Source organism: Typopeltis vanoorti, chromosome 10 (assembly GCF_054136105.1).
Source record: "Typopeltis vanoorti isolate ZY-2024b chromosome 10, IOZ_Tvanoo_1.0, whole genome shotgun sequence".
Classification (NCBI taxonomy): Eukaryota; Metazoa; Arthropoda; class Arachnida; order Uropygi; family Thelyphonidae; genus Typopeltis; species Typopeltis vanoorti.
The window spans coordinates 113128976-113156919 of NC_143558.1; the positions used below are offsets into that span (position 1 = coordinate 113128976).

A 27944-nucleotide genomic window follows, 5' to 3' on the forward strand; every position below is an offset into this window, starting at 1 on the left:
GATATGCAGTGAATGATGAGAGAAAGCTGGCTACCCAGTTATAGAGGATGAAAAGGGTAAACCAAATGATGGCAATTTGTTTTGTAGGCCTGAATGCTAGACATGGTGAAAAGCTCTGGAAACAACTGCGACAACACAAATTTCTCTAAATCTCTCCATAGCATGTGTCCAGTGGTGGATGATATAGGTTAAGAGGTCAGCTGTGGATCTTGAATCGTGGAATCCATACTGACATTTGTTGATTAACTGTTGAGCATCTAGGTAGTGGAGAAGTTGGATACTGATGGCTTTTTCTTGGAGAGGACTCCGAGGTGATGGCATTTGGTTTGATAGTTTGAAGGGAGACTTCTATCTCTCTCTCTCTTTTTAGAATAGATTACAACCTATATACATATAAGACTGATTCAATGTAATGTACCAGTTAAGCATAAAAGATTGTAGAGATGATGTGAGACAGGTGTTAGATCTCAATCACAATGTTAGTATCCAAGTTATTTCGTAATTTTTTTATATCTTTTTGCTAAAAATTACAGAAGCAATTTGTCGTGTTTATCTATGCTGGAGTTTGAGGAAAAGAGTGATGCTAGGTGGTCTTCATCTTTGGGTAAAGTAATAGTGGTGCCATCAGGATGGAAGAGAGTGTTGGAAGTGTAGGTGACCAGAAGTTGGATCTGATCACATCAGCAAGGGACTAGAAGGCACATCTTCCATTTGGACAGGAGGTGAGCTTTCTCCTGTTGGCTTTTATGAAATCATATGTTGATCTGATGATATCTTTTGCATTTATTGCATGCTTTGGCATAGGCTGAGTATAAAGCATAAGTTCTGTATGTGAGCCACCTATGGCAAGATGGATTTTTTCCTTCAATTGCTTTGATACAATTTCTGGTGAAGTAGGGCTTTGATGAGGATTTTGGGTAGAGTGAAGAAAGAAGATTTCATGCAAGTGAAAAAAATTTCTGTGACTTGTTTGTAGCAGGTATTTGTTTGATGAGTGGAAGCAGTAGTCAAAGTACAGAAACAAGTAGAAATTCTGGAGGTCATCCATAATTTCTACTTGTAGTGCCAGAGGATGCAAGGTCGGGAGTGATTTGAGGGAGGGCGTTCTGTGAGAGAAGAGACCTACAAGATAGTGAGATTACCTCAAATCAAGAGTAATGGGGGGGGGATTATCAGGTTTGTGTAGGTTGATGTATGATTTGAGTTGCTTATAGCAAAGATGTCCACCTTTCATCCAGCTTGGTCATTGGCATTAGAAAGAGAGAGCCATATGGATAATTGGATTGCAGATGGTTGAGCTATGTGGAAAGAAAGGTGAAGAGGTCATAGTATTTGAATTCCTCTTCATGTTAAAATTAGTCTCTCCATTCACTTCAAGTTGAAAGTTTTCCCATAGGTACAGGTTGAAAGGCAGAGCTTGACAAATTACGCCAAACTGTACTCACCTAAGACCTTCTTTTTTTTTTTTTTTTAAATGATATATCACAATAAATCAAAAGAAGTTCCATAAAGTGATCACTGTAGCCAGTTCACAGATAAGAGTCTGTAGTTCATTTGGACTTGCAGTAATGATAACTATGTCATATTTGTATATAACATTTTATAAATAATATGTATCTCTCCTCTTGTTAAATATCAACTAGAATCAAGGAAGTGTTTAGCAGATTTTAGTGGAAATTATTGATACTGGTGAGTTCAGTTTTAGTATCTATGCCACTGTCTCATGTGTTTAAGATATACATTTTAATAATATTTGAATTCCTCTTCATGTTAAAGTTAGTCTCTCCATTCACTTCCAGTTGAAAGTTTTCCCATAGGTACAGGCTGAATGGCAGAGCTTGACAAATTATGGCAAACTGTACTCACCTAAGACCCTCTTTTTTTTTTTAAATGATATATCACAATAAATCAAAAGAAGTTCCATAAAGTGATCTTTATGGAACTTCTTTTGAGTTCCATAAAGTGTAGCTTTATCATGGTTGGAGATTTTTACTTTTGTATAACAACCATTTGAAGAAGAATAAGTCAAAAATTAATAAGTATAGAAAGACCAGTAAAAATAACATTACTTTTTTTGGAAAAAAATAATTTATTACATTAATTGTTATTATAGAATGGCCCTTTCTATATATGCTGGGTTCATATATGAGAGATTGGTTTGGTTGTCTGCTTTATAGTATGTTGGTATTGTGTATAGAAAGTTATATGATACATATATTTCTGGAATAATAACTTATCAGTTGCATATTCTAGTTCAAACAAATCAGTTGATGGTCCTTACAGGATATTCTCATAAGATTCTCTAAGTTGGAACTAGGCGTTATTCTGTTAGTAATATTAATTTGCAGGAAAATGGAAATCTGTCCTTGCAAGACTCAGTAGATATAAGGATATCATCAAGCTTCAGTTGTTTGCATAATACTGCTTCATGCAGTTCATTAAAATGACTTCTGTAACATGTGCAAGTGAATCTTCAGGAAATATTAAATCATGAAAATGGCTGAAAATTAAAATTACTGTTATTTTTTCCCAAGAATCTTTTATTGAAGTTATTTTTTATTAAATAAAAATATTCTATTTTGTCCACTCTGTAGTTACTTTCCATGTATGAGCAGTTGCATGTTTATTGAGTCCTGGTGAAAAGGATCACCTCATCAGTAGATAATCTTGTTACATTTGTTGTTTCCTTTACTGTTTTGAATTTCAGTTTTTTTTTAATATTTTTTCTTCCTTCAGATTAACTTTCTAAATACAGAAAAAGAAAGATTATTCAAAATTTGTTGCATTTTTCTGTGTATATTGTAAACATCTAATTAATAAATTGATACCAGCATGTTGTATATTAAAATTGAGATTGTCTTAAATATGTATTCTCATTCAATCCTATATAAGAGCATGAAAGAGAAGGATTTTACAGATGTTTTATAAGTTATTTTAGAATCATATTTGTTCAGCATTTCTCTGATTTCATCAACTGTACCTCATTTATAGTATAGCATAGTAAAATAACAGTTGCAGATAGGATTTACTATAATACAGTCCAGTCAAAAACATACTCCAAGTTTCATTCACTAGCATCAGTTAATAAATTTAATTTAAAACTTTTGTTGTCATAATACTTAACAGTGATGCTAATGATGCTAACAATGATGCTAATGAATGAATCTTGTAGTATGTTTAATGCCTTCTTTCAGGCATTTTCAGTAGACCTGTTCTGAATTCATATGGTTCGTGTATTTCTTTGAAGATTAATGTTGAGGGACATGTTTTTGAGTCCCTCATGTTTGACCCCATGAGGTAATAATAATATTATTATTATTATAGAAGCATGAGATAAATTTTTAGAAATCCTACTGGAACTTCATTTTTGTTGTGAATTTATGTTGATTTGTATATAGTGGTGAAGTGATTTATTCCAGCTGACCACTGGATTATCCCTTTCATCAAGTAGATATTTAACATTTTTATAACTGGTTGTTAATTTTAAAAAATATAGTGATCATCATCATTCCTGATATATACCCTCAAGGGATGTACAGGATATGATAGTACTACATGAAAAATTTACATCATTACTAACTTCCTATCTACAATTTTCCTCCAAATACGTCTGTTAAATGTCAAGACTCCAGTATTATCAGGTCTTATATTTCTGTCTTCTAAGGCACTTTTTACTGTATCTTGGCCTTCCTCTGGGTCTTTTTCCTGCCAAAGAACACTCGTTCTTTGGCAGGAAACACCTGGCAGAGAACACTTGTTTTGCTAATCTTTCCTCTCCCATTCTGTTTAAGTGACCATACCACCTGAGATTAGCTCTGCTAATGCATTCCTGGATGCTGACAATATCAAGTTCTTTCCTAATCATCTCGTTTTTAATATGATATTGCCATTGATGCCATCTGTTCATGCCCCTAATCTTTCTCAGGACTCTCATATCTGCGGTCTCTAGTCTTTGGTCAAGTGCTTTACTTCTAAACCAGCTCTCAGATCCATAAGTTGCGATTGTTTTAAACACTGTCTTGAATACAGCTAATTTAGTGTTTTGGCTAATTTCTCTCTTATTCCATATAAATTTATTCGGTTGACTTCCTACTGTACAAGCTTTGTTGATTCTGTTGTCTATTTCCATATATAACTTACCATCTTCACTAAAAATCGTGCCTAAGTAGCTGAAATGTTTTACTTGTTCTATAAGTTTTCCATTCACAATGCAGTTGATATTTTCAATGTTTCTGCCTATTTCATTGTCTTTGTCTTTTTATTGCTGACCTTCATACCATATCTATTACAACAGCTATTCAATTCAGTCAGAGAATCTTGCAGACTTGTAGCGGATTTATTTAGAAGTATAACATCATCCGCCTAAAGCAAAGAGCTGAGATGAACATCTCCAATTTTGATATTCAGGTTTAATATCACTTTCCTTCATAATGTGATCCATATAGTTACAGATAATGAATATGAGAGGGGATAATGTATCCTTGTCTGAGACCAGATTTAACATTAAACCATCTTCCTATACTTCCTTCAATTCTAATTGCTGACTTACAACTCAAATAAAGACTAAGTTTTGCATGGTATAACTGTAGCGTTTGGAATAGCTTCTCTCTTGACACCTTGTAATATGCCTTTTCCAGATCTACAAAACTTAAATACAGATCTTTGTTATATTCCCATGATTTCTCAACTATCTGTCGTAAAGTGAAAATCTGATCCTGACAGCCTCTATTTGGCCTGAATCCAGCTTGTTCTTCACCAAGCTTCTCTTCTACAATCCTTCTCAACCGTTTCTCAAGTATATTTGCATATATCTTACTAGGAACACTCAGTGAATAATATAGTTAATGATCACTATATTCTGTCATTTCAAATGATGGTACAACGTGACAGAATATAGTGGTCATTCACTTTAAATTTAAAGTGTTCTTATTAACTGATTCTTGTGATCATCATCATCATACGGATCAAGGATTTAGGCCTAACATGGCCTGTTCCAGCCTTAGAAGTCATCGTTGAATCGTTTAAGAGGACGTCCTGGTTTTCTTTTTCCTAATGGCTTGTACTTTAAGGCTTGTTTTGGTAATCTTTCTATTTTCATTCTTTGAACGTGTTCCATCCATTTATGTTTATATTTTTTAATTTTTTCTATTACTGGTTCTTGGTTTAATTCTTTCATAATATCTTCGTTTCTTTTGTGATCAAATAGGGTATACTTTGCAGTTTTTCTCATAAACTTCATTTCTGCTGTTGTTAACCTTTGTTTGTCTTTTTGTTTTATTGTCCAGATTTCGCTTCCATACATTAAGACCGGTAAGGCTAATGTATTGTATACTTTTAGTCTGGTTTGTTTTTGAACTAGGTTTGGTTTAAATATAGAGTTAATTACACGTGTTAATTTTAAATATTTTGCAATTTTTACGTTTATATCTTTTTCATTTTCATATGTGATCGTACATCCTAGGTAGTTAAATGAATTCACCTGTTCTAATGATTCTTGTGATACTCTGTCTAAATCATGTAACATCTTTGTTTTTAGTACAGATGAATATATGGTATCAAAAAGTTTCGAGACTAGGTTTGTAACATGCCAACAGATGGCAGCACAAGACTGCACGCACAGTCACAGGGAGCACCTACTTTCATAAGTCAGTGTGCCAAAAGACATCGTCCTGTGTACATCAGGAGCTGTGCAACTGATGCTATTCTGACAAAATGCATTACCACATTGTGATTTCATCATGGACAGCAAGTTAGAACAAAGAACAAACGTGAAATTCTGCATGAAACTGGGCAAATCTGTCACAGGATCATTACCGGTGACGAAACTTGGGTGTATGGGTATGACCCTGTGACGAAGCAACAGTCTTCACGGTGGAAGAGCCCATCGTCTCCACGACCGAAAAAGGTGAGGCAGGTCCGCAGCTCAACCAAGTGCATGCTTATTGTCTTTTTCGACATTTGTGCCATGTGCATCGAGAATTTGTCTCAGTGGGCCAGACCGTCAATAGCGAGTTCTACTGCCAGGTTTTGAGGTGTCTGAGGGAGGACATTTGACGAAAGCGACCGGATCTGTGGCGTGCGAAAAACTGGATGCTCGACGACAACAATGCACCCTGTCACCGAGCTCTCCTCACACATGAGTTTCTCGCCAGAAACAACATGATCTCACTTCCACACCCACCCTACTCGCCAGATTTGGCTCCTGCAGACTTTGCCCTCTTCCTGAAGATGAAGATCCAGCTCAAAGGTCACCGTTTTGACACTATTGCAGAGATCCAGCGCGAATCGAAGAAAGTGCTTGACTTGCTTCGAAAAGAAGACTTCCAGGACACATTCCAGAAGTGGCAAGAACGCTGGGAGGGCTGTATTGATATGCAAGGGGACTATTTTGAAGGTGATAGTGTGTAAACATAGATAAATAAAGTAATTTTTTCTCATAAACAGAACTAGTCTCAAAATGTTTTGATACCACCTCGTATGAGGAAGATATTTATGGGTTGACTAACTAAAAATTTTAAGTAGCTCTATTAATAGCACTTGAAGTATAAATGTTGATTGATTTGCATGCATTTAGAAATGTTGTAGTTTAAAAAATATATAAAACGACTAGAAAGAAAGTATGATATTCACAAGTGGCTGTCTTATTTCATTAAAAAATATATAAAGATTCATGTGAAAATAGGAAAATTTAGAAGCCATGAATGTCATCACAGAAACCAACATGTGACAATAAATTAATTTGAAACTAGATGTACTGACTTAATACTTGTGGATAATAGTAAAATAAATTTGTAATTTTTGATTTTCTAGTTCATGCTAAGTTCACTTTATTTTTATAAAGCAGTGTTTTTTTTTTAATTTATTTTATTTTTGGATAGGAAAATAGTTAATATAGACTTAACTATTCAGGCAGAGAGAGAGAAACACTGCTAAAATTTTTCTTTCCTTCATGATAAAAATTTAAGAGACTTCTATCATGTTTTCAGTAATAATTCTTTAATTCGAAACAGAATAAGCAGTGGGGAGAATATTAAAGATGTACACATGGATTAAGCCTTGGGCTGTGTAGGAGATGGTTTGTCTGGTGGCCACAATTGTGGGTGGGGGGGGGGGAGAAATAGCACTGCTGAGAATGGAAATTGAAAGAATGAAGACTGAGTTGAGGAGGGTGAATGAAGATATTAATCAGGAGGATGGAGAAGTTGGCTAGTGCAAGAATAATGAGAGTAGGTGTAAGAGAACAAAATCAGAGAGGAAATAGATAGGTGGATAGGGGAAGAATCGAAATTTCAGAAAGTCGAGAGAGTGTAGAAACAAGGGATCAGAGAGCAAGGAAAAGAGGAAGGTAAGAGAATGGGAAGAGAGTAATTGCTAAAAGTTGAGAGTGTGGGAGCAAGGAACAGAGAGATGAGAGAGATTGGAAACTGTAAGAGTGGGGGATGCCAGTGAGAGAAGGATGAATGAGTGAATCTGGTCGGAGCATCATGTATGCAGATTTGATGATTTGGGGTGTGCCGAATAGGTAGCTTGCCTGGTGGAATGATAGTATGGCACTAGCAGTGAAGAGGGGTGAAAATGTAGAGGAGATGATATAATAGTTGGAACGAATGACCCGAGAGGTAGTGTGAATTGTGTAGCACGAGATGTGAGGTTGATGTTAAAGATAGTGCACATTTCTGCTGCACTATCCATTTCCTGCACCAAGGAAAGATAGTGAGCGTGTTGTCCGAGTATGATAATGCAGAATGGAGGTGAAGAGTAGTAATAACAAATTAGATGATAGCAAGAATGTGTAGGAAAAACCAGTCTGGAATATGTAGATGTGTGGAGTATGTTTAAGAATAGAAGAGAGTTATATGCAAGAGATGGATTACATTTGAATGCAGAGGGGGTGCAGGCATTTGGAGGGACTGTTGTTTTCTGGACAAGTGAGTGTATTGGAGGCAGGGAAACTAGAATTGTACAGGTGAACTGTAGCAGGTATGGTCCCGTGGAGATAATGGTTTGAGAAATGAGAAGGCACGCACTATTACAGAGCCAAGTAAAGTATGAGGGGGAGTAATGCTGGCAGTATACTGGTTTTTCTGTATGCAAATACTAGCAGCATTAGCAATAAAGGAAATGAGTTTGTTGCATTGTTTAACTCAGTCTCTCCAACAGTTGTTTATCAGTGAAACTTGGGTCAACTGTGAAGAATGTTCTAACAGGGATAGATATTGAAAGGTGCAGAATATGAGGGGTGTTCAAAAAAGATTGAACTTTTTAAATAGCGCGTCAACCAGCACAGAGTGTGTGCTGCGGCTATTGAGTGCACCTAGTTGGCACGTTTTGACAAGAAACTGCCATTTGTTTCATTCTGCTAAGCATTGTTGTTGAGTTACATCTGCCAAAGTAAGTACATGCACAAGCTGTTCATTAGATTAGTGACAAAATAACAATGAAAGAGCTTGAAGAACAATGTGTGTATGTGAAATTTTGCTGCAAACTTGGTAAAAATTTTACAGACATTTCAATTGCTTAACCAAGCATACGGGGAGGACTTTATGTGCCAAATGCAGGTGGTTTAAGCATTTTAAAAGGGGCAGAACATCAGTCGGTAAAGATCCCAGGCCTGGATGATACATCAACAGACAATAACCATGTCGAGAGAGTTCTTGCTGTGATATGTGGAAATCATCATTTAACTGTCCAAGAAGTTGCTGACAAAGTGGGCATCGGCATAGGATCTTGCCATCGAATTTTGACTGAAAAACTTCAGATGAGTCACATCAGTGCAGAACTCATGCCGCTTTGTTGACTGACGATCAGAAAGAGAACCGTGTTGAAATCAGTTAGGAACTGCTTGTCAATACAAATGATAATGAAAACTTTCTTAAGAAAATCATAACAGGAGATGAGACATGGATGAGGCTATGATGTTGAAAACAAGATGCAATTGTCACACTGGGTGAGGAAAGGGTCTCATCGACCAAAAAAAGCACAGATGAGTCTGCAAAGATCAAGGTGATGTTGGTTGTGTTTTTTGATTGGAGTGGCATTGTCCATTATGAATTTGTACCGCATGGACAGATGGTAAACAGTTATACCAGGAAGTTTTAGCATGCTTGAGAGATGCTGTTAACAGGAAGAGGCCTAAATTGTGGGAAAACCAGACTTGCATCACAACAATGCGCTGGCTCACATGTCGCTCTTCATCCACAGTTATATGGCAAAGCATCAGACATCTGTTGTATCCCATCCATCTTATTCTCTGAACTTAGTCCCACAGACTTTTCCTGTTTCCCAAACTTAAAACCACTTAGAAAAGACGTTGTTTCCAAACCATAGAGGAGATTCAGGAAAATGTGATAAGAGAACTGCACCCCATCACAGAAAGTGCATTCCAGGAAGTATTCCAACAATGGAAGAAACTTTGGGAACAGTGTATCACCAGTAGAGGGGACTACTTTGATGGGGACAGTGCTTTAAATGTTATAAAATGAGCAATAAAGTCTTTATAGCAAAACATTGGTCTGTTTGAACACACCTTGTATTTTGGCAAGGTAGGGAGGATGAACGTGGTGGTGAAGTGTTACTTATTATAAGAGATGAATTATGCCCTCATAGCATGTGTGTGTGTGCATAAAATATAGATAGGTAGATTTCTTTTTTAACGATAAACTATACATTGAAAGATAGGCAACAAAAAGACTCTTTGCAGCTTATAAGAATTTATTATTATTACAGAGAATATTAACATTAACATGTATGCACTAAATTCCAGTAGTCTTCTTGGCTGATACAGGTGCTAGAGGCCGTATTCAGGGCATAGGTGGTCATCACCTTTGTTTGCAGGACAGTTTAGATGTGTGTTCCAAGGTACCTGAAACTTTGCAGAAGAGACACAGATCTGATTCTCTAAGTTGAAATTTGTAAAGCTTAGTAGAAGTTGGCACAGTGTCGTGTCATAGCCTCCACTGCATGTTGGAATCTGGTTTGGTGCACTTTGATTTATATGGGAGATCCCATTGAAAACAGGGTGGCATGTGAAGGTGGATGAGAAAGATATGGATGAATATGCAAAGGGTGAAGCTGGAGGCACTGATATGAGGAAGTGGTATATTTTCTTATAATTGGAAGTGAGACTTCAGATGATACTAGATGAAAGGTGATAAAATATCTTGCATGTATTGTGAATTTAAATAGTTCAAATATATCAGGGGGGAAAGTATGACTTTAGCAATTGAAATCCTTAGTCTGCTAAAGTCACACTTTCCCCCTGATATATTTGAACTATTTAAATTCACAATATATGCAGGATATCTTACATGGAAAGAGAAAATATACAAATAATTAGATGGGACAGCTATGGGCTCCCCACCCCCTTAGCCAACTTCTACATAGAACACGTGAAAAACTAGTTATCAATACAGCCACTCTCAAACCAATGCTATGCTATGTTGATGACTTGCTTGCTATTTGGCCACATGGCCCAGGCACATTGGATACATTCTTAGCGCATTTAAATAGCCAACATCCAAAAATCCACTTTACAATGGAACTGGAAGCTAATAATTGTCTGCCCTTCCTGGATACACCAATCACGTGTTTTCCAGATGGTTCCTTATCATTCTCAGTTTTTAGAAAACCCACACATACAGGGAGATATTTACACAAACAATCACACCATCACCCTTCTCAACAGTATGGTATCTTAAAAACGCTAACCTACAGAGCAAGAGTAATCTGTTCTAATGACAACGCTATTGTTGCTGAACTGGCTCACTTACGCCACACCTTCTTGGCCAGTAGCTATAATCCCCATAAGATAAACAAAATACTAAATGCTTCTAAGAAACCCCCCCTCCCACTATCCACCATGGACAACTACAACAAAAAATCACCATCCCATACATTAAAGGCACATCGAAAAAGATAACTAGAATTCTCAATAAACATCAACTGCGCACTGTATTCAAACCATGTGTCCAATTAGCAACTCTCATTCGACCCAAGGACAGCATCCCTCCTTTATCACATCCAGGAGTCTACAAAGTACCCTGATCGTGTGATCAAGCTTACTCGGGCCTAGCAGACTATGCTTTGGATACACCTGCACACAGGATCAACTGGAAGAAAACAAAAGTACTGCACAGAAGCTCTTACAAGTCTCAACAAATATGGCCATATAAATTTGCCTAAGATTTGGGAGACAGTCATGTTAAGACATAACTAGTACCTGCTTTCTCTCTCTGTTTTTTTTTTTTTTTTTTTTTTTTTTTTTTTTTTTTTTTTTTTAAGATACAGGGTGCCTAATTAGGACTTGAGTCTTAAACTAGTCCCTTGGTTACATCATGTTGCTGTAGTCTCGCGTACTGTGACAAATATGCTTTTGTGCTGTTAAGATGCTGGTTATAACGCCAGCAAAATATCAGTAATAAGTCAATAAATAATTACAGGTAGTCTTCATATAACGTGGATGTTAAGTTCCATAGAAATGCTGAATTATATAAATCGTGTTATGCAAAACTCAGGTCACATAGAAAAAGTAGGGTTATGTTCCGAAAGCGTTTTTTTTTTTTTAAAGATTATATAAACAATGACATATCCAACAAAAATATATTTTTATTTAATTCAGGTAATTCATGTAAGTTAAGAAAACATATAAACTATGAAACAAATACATAGTATAAAATTATAAAAACTTATAAATTGTATGTAAACTTCATTGCATATAATGCATAAATGTTTTAGGCAAAATAAAATAAAGTGTATATTTTAATTGTCATCACTCTCTTCAAAGCTAACATTTCGTAGATGTTCTTTATTTACAAGTGGCCGGACATCGTCATCACTTGAAATCTCTTGGACATCATTTGTATAATTCTCATTGCATACTTAGGCTGGTTTAGTTATCAAGAAGTCAGTAATAAGACCTTGCTTACCACAATGCTGCAATTTTTTTATTAAGTTCATAATATGGAGCTAAACAAATATCCAATTGTCTTGTGAATTTTCCGGAGCGCTCCATTGAGAGATCATTATCCACAAAATTACTTTCTTGCCAATTCAATCCTTCTGCCTAATTTCTTTAAACTGAATTCTTTAATAGATTCATTGCAATCAGAATCTTTGGCAGAACTTTCCTCATTTTTACATCATCTATTAATTGTACCAGTTCCTCATTTAAATCTATTTCCCATCAATTAATTCACTAATTTAATTTTCAGCCATATCGCAAAAGCTCTCTAATTGGCCATTACTATAAAAATTAAATTTTTACATAAAAAAGCATTACATATTATATGTAACTCACCACAAAATAAAGTGCTCATCTTGAGATTAACACACTTATGATTTTTAATGCGCTTTCCCGGCAGAAAACGAAGACAGTTTTCAACAATAAGCACTTTATACAGTAAACAATTGGCATGCATGCATGCTAAAGGGTATTTCCCCTAATATAAATTTGCTACTTATAACTACATGCGCGATAGGGCAGACGCAAATTTAACAAAGATAAAATTTGATTTTTAAGTCTCGTGTTGAAAAATATATTAAACGATAAAGGGTTGCTACGGTTTGTAGACCGTCTTATATCGAAACTGCATTGTATAAGTACCACGTTCAACAAGGGATGATACAATTTGTAGACTGCGTTATATGAGGGTTACTTGTATTTACTTATAATTCTGTGTTCTGATATAAACTGTCAAAATTAAACAACATACAGCCTGTTTGTATTTCTTCTGTAATTGTTAAGATTTTGGAGAAATTGGTAAGCGGTCGTATACAGAATTGGGTAGATGAGGGCAATATTATTTATGCAGGCCGGGCATGGATTTGTAAAGGATGTTCTTGTTTTAGTAATCTGGTAACCTTTTACAATAGAGTAGAGGTTCCCAACTTGTGTTCTGCAGAGAAAATTTGGGGTTATGCAATAAAATTAGTTTTTGAGCTCTAATTAATAGTTCAAAATATTTATGAAAAATTTATTTAAATAAAATTAAAAAATTTTCAGTAAAATCCATTGAGTCAAGTGGTGAATAAACGAATCGAATACTTGCATTCGATTCTCTCACCACTAGTTGAGACATATCCCCTGACAAAATCCAGGATTGCAGCATTCAAGTGGGGGTATCACTTGTAGATCTGTGGTGTTTAGCACTGCAATCATTTTGTGATGTCTTATGTACTTTTCATATCAAATTCATTTCATTTGTGAAAATGAAGTGGAAATCATAAATTTATAATTTTACGATTTTGTATACCCCAAATTAAAATATGGATCATTGGTTGAGAGAAGGAGTTTTAAAATAAAGTGTGGCAAGCAGTTCACATATGTAGTGACAAGGAGATTGGTAAAGTGGATGGATACTGACAAAAATACAGATCAAGGCACTAGGCATTATGTGTGTAGCAGATGAATCGAGGAAAAGGTAAGTGTTGTTTGTCAATACTAAAACGTCAGTATGACTGGAGTTATTTATTACTCAGATTCACGACCACAGGAAATCCCAAGGCCCTTCCTAATGCAGTATGTATGCGCTAAGATCTTATCAAATAGTTTGTTAGCACCATCTAAATTGCATGGACATTTTGAAATGAATCATTCAGAATATAAAAATAAAGATGTCAAATTTTTTGCAAGAAAACTTGAGTCTCTTAACAAAACTTGTTAAGAGACTCAAGTGTCAGTATCCATCCACTTTACCAAGAGATTGGTAAAGTGGATGGATACTGACAAAAATACAGATCAAGGCACTAAGCATTATGTGTGTAGCAGATGAATCGAGGAAAAGGTAAGTGTTGTTTGTCAATACTAAAACGTCAGTATGACTGGAGTTATTTATTACTCAGATTCACGACCACAGGAAATCCCAAGGCCCTTCCTAATGCAGTATGTATGCACTAAGATCTTATCAAATAGTTTGTTAGCACCATCTAAATTGCATGGACATTTTGAAATGAATCATCCATTTTTTGGATGATTCATTTCAAATGAAAATTCATTTGATGAATTTTCATTTTCATATGTCAAATGTTATCGGATAATGAAAGGGCAACAATAACTTCCTACAAAGTAAGCTACCATATAGTGCTTCCAGTATATATATTTGTATATGCTTCCATTGAGCATATACAATTTCTGAAACCCTCATTAAAACATGTATCAAAGATTTGTTCAGTGTATGTTCAATGAGAAATCCTGTCAACAACTTGATAAAATTTCTTTCTCAAACAATACAGTTTCATGCAGAATTCATGATATGGCTGAGAATATTGAGCAGGAACTTATTTTAAGACTGCAGTCATGTGATGAGTACTACTTATAATTAGATGAGGCAATGAAGTTGCAAACCTATCAATTTTATTAGTTTTCATTCATTATTACTACAATGATTCTATTGGAGAAGACATGTTACTCTGTGAAAATTTACAAACCAATACAACAGAATAAATGATATTTAAATATATCACGGATTTTATGAAGACTAGCGGAATAAGTTGGGAGAAATCTGTCGATGTATGTAGTGATGGTGCTAAGTCAGTGATAGGACCTAGGAAATGTGTAATTCAGTAACATGAATTAAAAATGTTGCTAAAACATGTATGATAGTCACTTTGTTCTTCACAGACATGCACTGTACTTGAAATGCCCCTTCATGTTTAGATGAAGCAGCAAAAATTAACTTTGTGAAAACATGACCGTTAAAAACAATATTATTCAAAATTATATGTGAAGATATGGGCAGCCAACATACATCTTTGCTGGTACATACTGAAATTAGATGACTGTCAATTGGCAGAGTTGTGAGATTGTTTGAGTTATACGAAAAGCTTGTCCTAGTGACAGTGACAAATTGCTTATCTGGTGGATATATTCATAAAATTGATATTTCTCTCTCTCGCTCCCTTCAAGGGAAAAAAAATTTTTTTTGAACACAAAAAGTTAATTACAATCATTATTACTAACGTTACGATACTGGGCCATGGCTGTTGAAAAAAATAATATGGATAATTTTCCCAACTTTAAATGACTTTTTACAGGAATCGAACTTGAAATTGATGAAGAAATTTGAAACGAAATTATTTGTCATCTAAAACCAACAATGGCACCATTAAACGAATACTTTCCTTTACTAAAAGATGACAATTACGTATTGGGTTTTCAATCCTTCCAATATTAAAGAAAAACCAGAGGAACTATCTATTTCAGAATATGAAAATCTCAGTGACCTGATATCAAACAGCCAAATGAAAGTTAAATTTAATGAAGTTTCATTAAACGAGTTTTGATGTGACTATCCAAATTTATTCAAAACGGTAATTCTTGTTTGTTGCTGTTTAGTACCACATGCTTGTGTGAAAGCAGATTTTCATTCTACACTTCGACAAAAACAAAATACAGACATAAATTAGATGTCATTCGAGATATTAGAATTCAGCTTTCCACAATTAACTCAAATTTCGAAAGAATATTGATTGAAAGAAAAAAAGAAGTTTAATCCTTCACTTTAATTACCAGTATGAATTAATAATATTTGTTTTTCCATTAGTAATCTGTTTTTTTTTTTGCATTTTCAATAAATTATTTTTGTTTCGATGCGATTTATTTATAATCAATAAAAATTGTCAGGGTTCTGCGATTAAAAGTTGCAATAGAGTAACAAGAGCAATGGATGAGGGTAATGCATAAACTGTCATTTTTTTTTTTTTTTTTTTTTTTTTTTTCAGAGGCATCTGACAGGATGCCACAGGATAAGTTGATTTTTAAGTTACAACATATGGGTTTGGATATCAGGTTAGTGGATTAGTGATTGGCTATCTGAGTAGATTATCAGAAAATTGTATATGGGGGAGCAGTATCAGGAAGTAGGAAGATTACAAGTGAAGTTCACAGGGTTCAGTGCTGAGACCATTGCCGTTCAATCTTTATGTTAATAATATTGTCAGGACTACAGGGAGAAGTTCAGTTGTTTGCAGATGATGTGAAACTTGGGATGATTATTTGCAATGGTGCTGATGTTTTGGCTCTTCAAGAGGATGTCACAAATGCAGATGTCAGTGTAATGCAACTAAATGTAAGGTTTTAAAGTTTGGGATCCACAGATAGGATACTTATACTCATTTGGTGGAGTTATGCTGGAAAAGGTGAAGGAAGCAAGGGATCTTGGGGTGATTGTGGATAGAGATTTGAAGTTCAGAGGACATATTGCAAAAGTTGTTAAGACATCTTGGAGAAGTGCTGCAATGTTGAGGAGGACATTGACTGGAGAAGATAAGTGTGGTGATCTCATTGCATAAAGCTTTGATCAGACCACATCGGGTTTTCTGTATTTGGTCACCAGGATTTATTGTCACATCAGATTTGGTCACCAGGATTTATTGTTTAATTTATAATCAGTAAAAATTGTCAGGGTTCTTCAATTAAAAGTTGCAATACAGTAACAAGAGCAATGGATGAGGGTAATGCATAAACTATCATTTGAAGGGAATGAAGTAACCTTGTAGAGAGTGCAGAGATGGATAACAAAATTGATATCAGGACTGTACAATGTGTTGGTTATGAGGACAGACTGAGGGCATGCAGACTGCAGAGTTTGATGAATATAGGGCAAAGGAGGGGGGGGTATGATCGAGACATTTAAGCTATTGAAGGGTTATTATTGTGTTAACACTAAGGAGATTTTCCATATGGTAGAATGAGGGGAAGGAGCAAGGACAAGGGACCATCCCTGGAAGTTGCATAAGGGAGTGGTGAGTAAAAGTGTAAGAAGTAAGTTTTTTGTATGGAGACTGGTAGGAGCATGGAATGCATTGCCTGAGAGGTTGGTGAACATGCAGACAGTGGATGAGTTTAAGGAGTGGTACGATAGACTTTGTGTTGATCTCCCACAAGGTCAGGAAATAATAATAATAGTAAACTTATAAAGGATAGTTATTTTTTCTTTTAGCAAAGTTTTTCAAAAAGAAACAAGTTTTCTTTTTACTTGAATCCTATCTGCTAATGTTAGAAATCAGAAAACCATGCCCTAAATTCCAAACATGAAACTGTTATCAAACTACTTGTTAAGTAGGATAGCATTTTCAAACTGTCCAATAAAATCTTCTGTTCACCTAAAGGACTTAAACAAACATTCATTCTTGCAGTGGGTCTAACATAATTTTTACCCCATGGCCTCTTAGTTGGAAAGTAAAAGCAGGATCCATTTGGCCAACTAGCATATGAAAATACAATCTTTAGCACTTAAAAGATAGCAAAGACTGCTCGAGATACAACTACTACAAACAGCTCAAAATTCAAAACATATATTATGGAAAGCAATAATAAAGCTTGTAGAAACAGCACTACTTCCCTGGCATGTCTTCAAATAAATCTACAATGCTCTATCAAGGCTGTCAATAACTTAACAGAACTCATAAATAGAAAAAATATAGGACTGGCATTAATAAAAGAACCATACAACATCAACAACAAAATATGCGGCTTTCCAAGTAATTTTAAAATATTTTCCAAAGGATCTGAAAGAAAGAGAGCTGCAATACTCGTGATCAACTCTAAAGTCGAGGCAATATTAATTTCTCAGCACAGCAACAAGGACTCAGTACTTATTGAAATTACGTACAGAGGAATTAAAACTTTTGCTGCAAGTATGTATCTAAACTATCACACCGACATAAAATATGACTTAGAAAAAATGGGCAACATCATGGATTTTACCATCAATCACGGCTTAATTATGGGAATAGATAGCAACGCCCATTCAGTTGTATGGTTTAACGAGAGCACAAACAATAGAGGTAAAAATTTGGAAGAATTCATAACATCAAATTCCTTACACATATAAACGACGAGCGTAACACTCCATCATTCGAAAATACCAGAGGAAGCAGCTTCATTGATCTAACAGTGGTGATCAATGCTATTATACCCTGGATTTCTGAATGGAAATACGAAGAAAAGGAAAGCTGTTCTGACCATCGCATAATAAGTTTCATTATCAGTAACAAAAAAATTAAACGCAATAGACAACAAAAACCATCTTATTAACATCAAATACTTCAACAATAAAACCAATCTAGAGAAATTTATAAAAGCATTAAAAAGAGAATTTTCACGCTTAATCTCAGAACATTGCTTTAATGTGAACAGTGAAAAACAGCTCAGCTTAAACAAAAACCCAGCCATCTGGGTATCAGCACAAACTGATATAGACTTCCTTGCTTCTGCACTTTCACCAGGTCTGAAAAATCCAGCGATCAAACACTCAGAACAACCAAAACGCTAAACATCGATTGAAGAAAATCAGTACTGTGGTGGAACGACGCACTAACAGTCCTAAGTAAACGTGTCAATGCACTCAGACAACTATACCAAAGAACATACAATAACCAAGATTTAAGAGAGAGCAAAAGACAGAACTACTATAAAGCCAAATACGGTTATCGATCCAAAATTGCAAACACGAAAACAGAATCATGGAAAACATTTTGTACAGTTTCAACCGTATCAAATCCTTGGAATTGCATATATAAATTAGCAGCAAGCAAGAACAAGACAACACCTATACTATGAACTATCAAGAAAACAGTGGCACCTACACTAAAAACTTAGCAGAAACTGCAGCTATTATGATAGAGAAGTTTATTCCTGATGACGATGCAGGATTTCTTCAACAGATGAAGAAATCCAAAAAACTTACAAAGAATGGAAACAGATATAGACTTTCCTGACAACGAGTCATTTGCAACTAATGAAATAGAGTCAATATTAAGATCAGTGGATCCAAGAAAAACTCCTGGAGACAATGGAATAAGCAGCGACATACTCTTAACAGCGTTTCTCGAATTTCCCCAAATTCATAACAACAGTTTACAACAAATCATCCTCAAAAAAAGGACAATTTCCTTCAATATGGAAACACTAAAAAATTATACCTATAATCAAACCAGAAAAAGAAACATCTGACGAAATTAACAAATGCAGACCAATCAGCCTCATAAACATTGCTGATAAGGTACTAGAAAAACTTCTAATAAACTGAATAATGCACTATGTCTATCAAGAAACCTATTAAACAGCAATCAATACACATTCAGACCTCAGTCCAGCACAGTAGACGCAATTATAAAGGGGAAAGAGTTTGCAGCATACAGTCTACAGCAAAAAAAAAAAAAGACTTGCTACTGATCTCACTCGATGTACAAGGAGCTTTCAATGCTGCGTGGTGGCCGGCCATAATCAATCAATTAATAGATTTAAAATGCCCTAAAAGCTTGCTCTACCTTACAAAAAATTATTTTTCAAACAGAAGAGCAACTATGACACTAAAAACTACAACTGTAACGAAAAAAGTCAACTGAGGCTGTCCGCAAGGTTTCTGCTGTGGGCCAGGTTTCTGGAACATCCAATATGACTCGCTTTTAAGACTTCCTGTCATTACTGAAACAAAAGTCATAGCCTTCGCCGATGATAATGATTCAGGGACACGACGGCTTACAGTTAGAAGTAACGGCCAACGAAGAACTCTTTAAAATTGCAGAGTGGGCACGCAAGAAGAAAGTGATCTTCAATAGCACCAAGTCTAAAGTGCTCTCCACATCTCATGAAAAAAATCAAAACAACCTGTAACAGTCTTCCTAAACGGAAAAGTTCTCCAGGTAGCCAGTGAGCTAAAATACCTAGGAGTAACAATAGATGAAAAATTCACCTTCAATAAGCACATCTCATATGTTGCCGAAAAAAGCTTACAAATAGTAAATCTCCTAGCTAAGTTGGCAAGGATTAAGTGGGGATTAGGCTAACAAGCGCTGAAAACAATATATACCGGAGCTATACCACTGATAACTTATGCTGCACCAGCCTGGAAACATACACTAAAATCGAAGATAAACTGACAAAAACTAAACAGAGTTCAACGCCTTATAGCCATACGTATAATTAAAGGATACAGGACAATATCTTTCGAGGCAGTTTGCGTTATTGCAGCTCTAACACCAATCTGCCTGAAAATACAAGAATTATCTCTTATATATGAAGTCACTTCTGGAAAATATATCAAAAGTTACAACATCGATCCAAACTGCTACGAACGTCTGCTTCACTACAGTAAGTGGCCTCACCCAGCAAAGAAAACAAATATTAAGGAGAAGGAAAGCTCTGAAAGTGACGAATTCCATATATACACTGATGGAAGCAAAACCGGAGGGAATGTCAGCTGTTCTTTCATTGCATATAACAGGCAGTCCATTATACAAGAACGCTACTCTAGACCACATCCTCTCTGTTCCAGCAACCAAGCAGAACAACTTGCTATAGTTCAGTCACTTATATATCTCCAGGAATTAGAACTCAACACCTCTCAGCAGAAGACAGCAACAATTTACAGTGATAGTAGAAGCACTATAGACGGCATAAAAAACCAGAACAACCATATTGCATTAATAGAACAGATAAGAAATTTGGTTCGAAATCTCACTCTAGAGGGATGGGAAATAAAGTTCTGCTGAGTGAAAGCGCATACTGGAATAGCAGGGAACGAGAGCAGGTCAGTTGGCTAAAGTAGTTACCAGTTAACAAGTAGTAAACAAGTTACCAGAAGTACTCGAAATCTGCTATAAAAACAATTGCAGAAGAAAAAAGCCTAGACATGTGGGAAGAAGAATGGAAAACATCAAAAAACGGATCAACAACAAAAGATGTAGAAAGTATTTTTAACTTGGGTATAGTTATGTTAAAGATACCAAGCAATTTTTTTTCAGTTTGCTTACTTGGAAAAAATGGAGTAAAACCAGGTTTAAAAATTGCTTTGTATTTTTAACACAACAACAAAAGAATTCTTTCCTAGCATCAGAAGCAGACTCTGGCTGAAAAAACGCCATTTCTCCAGGTTTAACCATGCTACTAATGGGACACGGAAAACTAAGACACTACTTACACAGATTCCATATCCTGGAATCACCATCGTGCATTTGCAGTCGACACCCTCAACAGACTGTTGACCACATACTTTAAGACTGTCAGCTATTGCAGCGCTTCCCAAACTGTGGGCTGCGGCTCCCTTGGGGGCCGCAAGTTTTGTTGAGGGAACTGTGAAATAATGAAAAGAAATTTAAATGTTTTAAGACTAAGTAGTTCTTTTTTTTTTTTTTAATCTTAAAAGAAATGCATTTAATTTTTATTATTTCTTTTATGTTATTTTTTATATTTTAATGGAAAAAATCATACATTGGTGTTCGTTCACAAATTTTGCTTCCTGCGTATTTCGGCGCTTAATATTTGTAAATATATGCTTATTCATATAAGTTTCATTTCAAAGGTATTGATAAGAAGCACAAAAAAGCTTACAAATGCAAAATCTTGAATATAAATACAATAAATATTATTATAATATATGTCTGTATTACGATTTTTTTTTTTGATGGGGGAGGGCATGAAATATTTTAATTTTTCCAAAGGGGAGGCCTTTACATCCATAAGTTTGGGAAGCACTGAGCTATTGGACTCCATCCGGATGCCCCCTAATACAACACATCATCACTTCTGGAGACAAGTGGCCAGTGTCAAGACAGAGACTTATCGAAAAGTATTACATAGAATTGATTAAATTTTCCAATAAAATCAACTTCCAGTTCTTGTAATCTAACATAAATACTGATATTATGTGAATTCTACTGTATAGTGTTAATATATGTATGTATAAAAATATAAATGTAAATATGAAAATTGATAAAAAATATAAATAGAAATGTTAATCAGTACTTGTAAGCTACATGTAATATAAGCATTGTAATGTAATGGGGCATGTAGGAATAAATTACCTCCTGGTAGGGTTACTATTGGGAGGAAAAAAACAAACAAAGAATCACTCTCGCCTGATTTGACATGTTGAATCACTTCCATTTTTTCCTCAGTGCTAAATGATTTCTGCTTTTTTTTTTAAGCTGAGGAAGATGCCAGTTTGGCTCTGTGTTTATACATTTTAAATTTATTGTTTAAATACTAATACAGGCGGTCCCTGGGTTATGGACGACCTGACTTACGGCATTTCATACTTACGAACGGGCTCATCCATAAGGATAATTAATAATTTGGGAACTAGTTTCTTCCACTCGTATAAACAACCTGCATGGTGTTACGTCGTTGCTTTCTCCTATATTTTACCTTTATTATCCCTTTGATCACCATTCTTGTATTCTACAATCGGGCCTAAGAATTATCTATTTTGGGGCTGTCTCCATTTCGTATGTTGATAAATTTATATTTTTGAGCTGCACCAGCCAATATCCTATAATAGAAGGGGACTCTTATTCAGAGAGACATTCCCAGAATTTCATGCATATGCTCATTAACAAAACTCTTTATTACGGCTATGTAGATTTCAGCTAACAGTCGTGACCTCTAATCTAACTCTATAAACTTTCAATTCCCTCCCGCTTAGCTTCAGATTTTATGAGTGGTAGTTTTGATCTCATATTCAGGCAAAACTCGGGTATATAACAAAACATGTTTATTTGGATCTTAAGGCACATACAACTATAATATATCACACATTGAATGGACTCAAGGTCATGCAAAATCAGTTAATACTAAAAATTCTTAAGTCATACTAAACAATACTAGACAAAGGAAATAAGCACAGTACTATATAAGCAATAATTCTCTTCCACAAGTTACTCATTAATATACTCAGATTTAACGTTAAAGTAATTCCAATCAGATTCTATCTGCTACACTTGTCTCATATATTGATTTCTATCACACTCAAATATAATTGTTCCCAGACAAATTTTCTAATGGAAACCAGTTATTACAAATTAGAATAATCACTTAGAGTTCTCTAGTAAACTGTCCAACTTCAACCATTACACAACTACTTTCTTTACTCTAATGCAACTGAATAACCTATAACAAAATTTCTGTACTTTACCAACTCTATGCCGGAAATCAGATCTGTCTAGTTTTTGTTAAGCACAACTCGATACTTTCATCAGATCACATCCACATGTAGGGTGTCTGATTAGGCTGCACCTTGCACCTGACGTTGTGTCTGCGTAGTCCTTGATTAGCTGCCAGACATACTCGTATCTGCTGCCGCTTCTAAGTAGATCTTCGCCGTTCCTTTCTGATGGGATATTTAGCGAAGGCTCGTAACTGCTGATGCCGACATCTCGCGCTCAGCTCCGTCTGAAATGTATCAAACATCTGTAGGAATAAGCTCACCGTCCGACATCGCTGCCCCGTGTAACGTCCATTTCTAACCGAAAAGACCAAAATCCCAGAAAAACAGCACGCATCGCCTTTTATTCCTACTTCTTGCACCCTCTTTTTTTTTTCCTTGCATTTTTTCACATGGCACCTCTCAATCTTGCCCCCTGGTTGATCCCATATTCTCTTTCTGCTCTAGGAGTGCTCTTTTCCCAGAAAGCAAACTAAAGTTACCTTCTGTGTATACCACTGCCTTAGGCGCTATGCTCAACCTGCATGGGTCGCACGTGACCTTTGGATTACTGTTTGCAACTTACTCAGTGATTTACTGTATACAAAATTGTCTTAATGAAATTAATATTTACACATAAATTCTCTACTTAACAATTTTGAATAGACAACATTGAATCATAAAAATTTACACGAAGGGAACATATATTCTTACACACACTTAATTTCTTTTATTTTCTGCTGGAGTGCAAGCTTCTCCCACAGCTTTTATATTAAACTTGTTAAATCCTGAATGAATAGTTTCCTTTTCCAAGTTCTTCATTCAGGATCTAACAATGGCATAAGTGGGTGTGTGACCCTTTATGCTGGGTCACACTTGCCACGTTTGAAGATTGTTCTGGAACTGTTTTATTCCTTTTGTGGAACACTGCTCTTCAGAAGAAAAAAAAAATCTCTTTAAAATTCTACTTGTGCTGGATAATGCTCCTGGACATCCAACATCTGTAGATACACATCATCCTAATATAAAGGCTGTATTTTTGCCACCCAACAGTACATCGTTACTAGAGCCAGTGGACCGGGGAGTCATTTTTGCATTTAAAGCATATTACTTACGACCTATTGTATTCCCGCAAGCATCGGGGCTATGGAAGATGATGTGATGACCTTTTCTGTAAGAATTATAACATCTATGATGCCATCAAAAACATTGCTGATTCCTGGTGAAGCAATCAACAATGAAAGGGATGTGGAACAAACTATGCCCCTCAATCTGTGATGATTTTCGTGGCATCGCCAAAGTCAGAAAAGCTGTGGTAGATAGTGGCAATGCACTGCAATCATCAATGAAAATGATGTCATTGACTTACTAGAGTCCCATTCACAAGAATTAAACAATAAAGACCTTATGGAGATAGAGAAGCAGCTGATAGAAACACAAGAACAAGAAGATCCAGAGCAAAGAAAGTTTACAACAGAAGAATTAGCTGAAGTTTTGTCTCATTGAAGCAGGATTTGCTAAGCTTGAGGAGCAATTTAGTTTTTTAGTTTGTTTTTATGTTCTGTTTGAATTTAAAAAAAGAGCACAATAGTTTCTGTAACTTATTATTACAGTACAGGGATGTTATTATTATTATTATAGTAATTACACTGTATTATTATTACCACATACGAGCCATTATAGTATTGTTATTATACGCATATGCGCTGTTCATCAGGGATCCAACATTTTAAGATTAAGAATTTTATAAAATGTTAATAATTTATCATCATAAAATTCCTGACATGTACCCTCTAGGGGTGTACAGGATATAATAGTACTACATGAAAAACTTACATCTTCCTATCTACAAAACTTACTAATTTGGCTTGGTTTGTGAGTTAGGGTAGAGAGACAACTTCCAGTTCAGACTTATCTTTGAATAATGTATGATAGGGACTTCTGAATGTTAGAGGTGGAAGAGTAACGGTGAGTCCAGTAGCTCGACAAGACATCAGAAAGTTCAACTACTAATGCTTGGGTAGTGGTCAAGATTTGAGAGGAAAAGCCAAAACGTTTCTCTTGTTAATGGGAAGGAAGTTTTCTTGATATATTTACCTAGGCATAAATCTGTGGTTCAAAAAAAAACAGGGGATTTATCCTGGTCAGCAACTTAATATGGTGCCAAAAATGAAACAAGAATCGAAATATGTTGAAAACAAAACCAGAAATAAAATATGTGTAAAATGATAGTAATAACTGCATCATATCGGGGACAGCATGGTTTTGTGAAGGGTAGGTCATGCCTCAGTAACTTGCTCACGTATTATAACACAGTGACGGCTGAACTGGATAAGGGTAATGGGTTTTACAGTGATTCTACTGGACCTTGCTAAGGCCTTTGACAGGATACCACATGGAATTCTAATCAGTAAATTGCAGCATATGGGAATGGACACAGGGTTGGTGAGATGGATAGGAGGGTGGTTGACGGAGAGATATCAGAGAGTGGTTTACTCAGGAGTAGAATCCACAAGACGGCCTGTGACTAGTGGTGTGCCACAAGGATCTGTTCTTGGACCACTGCTGTTTAATTTGTTCATAAATGATATAGGAAAGGATCTGAGAGGAACAGTTCATTTGTTTGCGGATGATGCGAAGTTGGGTAGGGCAATAGTGAATGCAGATGACATCAAAATTTTGCAGGATGATTTGGATAGATTGGAGGTCTGGGCTAAGGAGAATGGATGTCAATTTAATGTGGCAAAATGTAAGGTTATGCATTTTGGGGTGAAAAGATTGGCGGCAGTTTACTACATTGGTGGAACCGTGCTCCAGGAAATTGATGAGGCACGAGATTTAGGATGTTGGTGGATAAGGAATTGAAATTTAGGGGACACATTGCAAAAGTGGCCAAATCAGCTCCTCAAATCACTTGGTTGCTGAAGAATACGTTGACAAGCAGAGACAAGCAGGTTATTGTTCCTCTGTATCGAGCCTTGATAAAACCCCATCTCGGCTACTGTGCTCAGATTTGGTCACCTAGGTTTCTTCTTGATGGGGAGGAGGTGGAGAGGATCCAGAGGCGAGTGACCAAGATGATAGCAGGTCTGTGGAATGAACCGTATGAGAACAGGTTGAGGATTTGTGGGTTGCAAAAATTGGTTGATAGGCGGAGGAGGGGAGATATGATTGAGACATTCAAATTACTGAAGGGTTTCTATAAAATTAATTCAGAAGATATTTTTGAGAACAGGGCTGGTTGTGGGAGGACTAGGGGACATCCATGGAAACTGGACAAAAGTGTGGTTAGTAAAGGTGTTAGAGCCAGGTTCTTTACTTTTAGAGTAGTGAATGAGTGGAATGCACTCCCTGAGTCTGTGGTGGATGCTGTGACAGTGAATGAGTTTAAGGCGAGGTATGATAGATACTGTATGAATGTCGAATAGTTGTGATGAATATGATTTGGGGCCTCCCTCGATGAGTCTAATGACTCCCTGGAGTTGCCCGTAATAATGGTTGTTATTTCAGTTGAGTCGTGTTTTTGCTGTAAAATTATTTACAGTCTAAGATGAGTCAGGAATGTTTATTGATCCTGGTAGTCCAGAGCACTGTATGTTTTGGCAAAAATACATCAGAAGAATACTAAAAAAACTTGGATAATAAAAATTTCTAATAGCCTATCTTGAATTGTATTCAACATTGTGCCTCACAGCTAACACCTGTTCCATATTGTCTCTACAATCTTCTGTGCTTAACTAGCACTTGTGCACATGGGAGCAATCATATATCCAGCCTATTCAAAGAAAGGGAGTCAAAGAAATAGAAGTCCATCATCAAACTACCAACTAGTCACCTTCACCTCAACCTAATCCAAAATAAAGTACCACAACCTAGATGTCCACATGTAATCAGTGACAACCAGTATGGAAATAGACAATTTGGAAATAAACAGCAGAATTAGCAAAGCTGGTATGGTAGGAAGTCAACTGAATAAATTTATATGGAATATAAGAGAGATTAGTCAAAACACTAAACTAGCTGTTAACTTATGTATCTGAGTGCTGAGTACTGTTGATTATTAATTTATTTTGTTATATCAACATACTATTAATCTCCACAGTATCAACACTGTTTGCATAAGTTGCTCTCAGCGGGCAACATATCTTTCAAAACCTTAAAATTGCTCGCATTCCTAGCATTTGCAACATATTCTAGCAATGCATTCCATTCGTCCGCAATTCTCCAAATTGTAGGGAATGGTGGAAGATAGTGTCATCCAAAGTTACGAAAAAGGTCATTAACAATCAATTTCTTCAGCATCTGGAGAGCTGTCAGTTAATATGGATTTTGCCAATCAAGATCCACAGCAAATCTGGTCTACATTCACCCTTTGTGGACACATGCCATGGAAAATCTGTGCTGTTACACTTGATGTTTCCAAAGAATCTAATATAGTTTGGCATCGAGGGCTTCTCAGAAGATTGCTATCATCTTCCTCCCTTTTTTAATTGGATTGTTTTCTCTCTGGTGGTTCACTATGTGTAAAAGTGTTCTCTCTCTCTCTTCAGATATTCTTGTTAATGCAGGTGTTTCTCGGGACCCTGTTATTTCTCCAACACGCTTCTTTTTATTAAATGATCTACTCTCACTGATTTTAAAGCCTGTTCAGTTTTGATGATTATAGTACCATCATTCATCCTTCTCATATGAGCAGGAGGTGCAATGCTTAGACATCTCAATCTTGTCTACAATAGGTATTTGAAACCAGTACTTTCCAACTGGTGTGCTGCAAGATATGTGATGAACTGAACATACTTGGAGGATAAGTTCCTTTTTTATTTTGACCAAACAGTTATACAAAAAAAATGATAGGATTTGAAATCTGTTTTTCATTATCAGAAAATATTTCAGATGTTTATCTTTCAGTGAGAGAAAAGGAAGAGTTTCTACAAATTAATTAAAGATTCTAAGAAATTATATTCTTGATTTAATCCAGATGTAAGCAAACAATGTTTGCACATGAAATATCTTCGCAAGTGA

The 27944-nt window shown here is 35.8% G+C and overlaps 1 protein-coding gene across 1 annotated transcript in view; it reads left to right on the top strand.

Annotated features, from left to right (window-relative positions):
* Acf (ATP-dependent chromatin assembly factor large subunit) overlaps positions 1-27944 on the top strand; it is a 383051-nt gene that overhangs the window by 32694 nt on the left and 322413 nt on the right. The window lies entirely within an intron of this gene.